This window comes from Episyrphus balteatus, chromosome 4 (genome assembly GCF_945859705.1).
Source record: "Episyrphus balteatus chromosome 4, idEpiBalt1.1, whole genome shotgun sequence".
Classification (NCBI taxonomy): domain Eukaryota; kingdom Metazoa; phylum Arthropoda; class Insecta; order Diptera; family Syrphidae; genus Episyrphus; species Episyrphus balteatus.
In genome coordinates this window covers 13,926,313-13,928,951 of record NC_079137.1, presented here as the reverse complement: position 1 = coordinate 13,928,951, position 2,639 = coordinate 13,926,313, and positions in this window count along the sequence as shown.

Genomic DNA, 2,639 nt, shown 5'->3' with positions numbered 1-2,639 from the left:
CTATTCAATTTGGACTCTCTTTTATATTATTATGGAGCAGACTCTCAGCTTTAAGTTTTCGCTGTTCTGATGATCATGATAATGATACTGATGATGATGATCATGATGATTTATCATTAAATTGACAAATCAAAGAATGCAAAATGGGATCCTCGTTGTGATATGTTTGCACGGTTAATCTGGGAATTGTTTTAGCTTTTTGTGTGCGTGGATGTCAAGTTTGAAAGATATGTGTGACTTATGATAATCTCTTTTATTTATAATCAATGACATCTAAGCCCTATATTCATATTGTCTTAACGTTATCTTGTCATCGGATAGCATCGCCTAGAGAAATTAAAGGGTGTTTTTTTTTCATTTTTTCTTTGTGATAAATCTTTTCTGTTGTTGTTAGGTCTGTGATATTTTCAACATTCTTTAGATACTTTTCTGGTCATAAGTTAATTTTAATGATGCCCAATGAACGGCCTTTTTTTGGACTTGAGTGTTCTACGCAATATGGTCAAAAATGAAAAAAAAAAATAATCGAATTTTTCAGCCCTTTTTGGTTTTAGCTCTTAAGGAGCTATTTTTGGAAAAATGGTTTGTCATAGCTTTAAAGGTCATACAATTTTAAATAATGGTAACCTAAAATTATTTTTGTAGGACTAATGGTATTTTAAGGAAAGTATCATGTAAACCCTATATACCGATTGCGATTTAAGAACGATATGATATAAGGTAGCACTTATTTTTTTATTATGTGGGTGTTTCCATGCAAATGGACACTTAAAAAAACTAGCAAAAGTGTCACTTCAAATAAATATACCTAACAATTTAATTTTATAATTTATTACTTTTTTTCATAGTCTTAAGTATCTGGTAATAAATTTGGTATTTTAATAACGTTTTGTTAACTGTTTTATGTATTCAATGTTAATAAATAGGAAGTATAATATATAAAGATGAGGCTCTGAACTAAACATAATTTAAGTAATTCCTCATAAAAAACTTTATTTTGTTTTTAAATCATAGACAATCAAAACAAATGTCACACCCGTATGAAAATATAAAAAATACATAAATCGCTTTACAGGCCCGGATTTTTGAACATCATATATAAGTATGTTCAAAACGAACAAATATACATGTATTCACAGTTAAAGGGAGAATTCTAGAAAAACTTTACCAAAGTTAAGTATAAGTTTGCTGTTTTTTACTAAATTTTAGTACTATTTTTAGATGAATATATTTTTTAAAATGCAATTATTGATGAAACATTTTTACGAAAATAAAAAACGTGTGAAACAATTACTTTGTAAAGAAATTGAAAAACGTGCATACGATTGTGTGAACAAAATAGCCTAAAATGTTTTTATATTTAAACTCAGTCCCAAGAAGTTAATATGTAAAAAATAATAATTATAATACGTATACGCCACAGTGTACATGAAGAACGCACAAATAGTGTGAATAACAATTTTGACATACACACGCCAACACACCGAGATTGAAATTAAATAAACATTTGCAGTCTTTAATGGATTAATATCTTCCTCCCATTTGTATACCTACATCACATCCTACATGTATAAAAAATAAAAAAACAGAAAAAAAAAATCTTTTTTAGTTTTTTCTTCATATTAGCCTCGTATATTCTGCTCAAAAACGAAACTAACAAAAAACATATACACAATTCTGTAAAGCAACTTGGCACCATAGCTCATTCGTAGCGGCCGTTTTCCCGGTGTCATTTCTCCTACATAATTATTTAATGGTTTTACTTTATTACAATTTAATAAATTAGCTTCAACTTTAAGGAAAGTGTTTCATCTTGAGCATAATTCCCCTATTTGTTTTGTTTTTTATTTTCTAATAAAACCATAAATGAGTATATACTAAATTGCAGGAAAACTGCACTACTATATCGACTTTTTAAAGGAATGCAGTATATACTTCCTTCCCAAGTGGAGCGGGACTGGCATCAAGGGTAAATTAACAAAGTTAAAACATTTAGTAGGTGAATCATCTACGTGCATTTCCCCAGCCCGGACCTATCGCACAATTAAAAATAAAGTATGCAGAAGTTTTGTACAAGTTTTGTACAGTTTTGTACAACCAAAGCCGAGTTTTGTACAAGCTTACAACGAAAGTTATAGGCAAGTGAAAGGACCGGGCTGGGGAAACGTTTCCCCAGCCCGGACATTTTTCAAAATTGAAAACAAAATAAAAAAAAGTATGCAGAAGTTTTGTACAAGTTTTGTACAGTTTTGTACAACCAAATTCAAGTTTTGTACAAGCTTACAACGAAAGTTATAGCCAAGTGAAAGTACCGGGCTGGGGAAACGTTTCCCCAGCCCGGACATTTCTCAAAATTAAACAAAAAAAAAATTTTTTTAATTCTACATTATCTACGAGTTTTGTTCAGTTTTGTACAACAAAAATCGAGTTTTGTACAAGCTTTGTTAAATAATTAGAGCTTATTTTAGTTTACACTAAGTACACTACGTACCTAGCCAGCTATACAGTGTGATTCAGGAGTAATGTGCCAAAAAGGTAGAGCGTGTAGGTAAGATTGAGACAAGAAAAAAACTGTATGGGAGGGGGGGTCTATTCCCCCTCGTTTAGCCGGGAGGGGCAATTTAAAAAAAAATTGATTT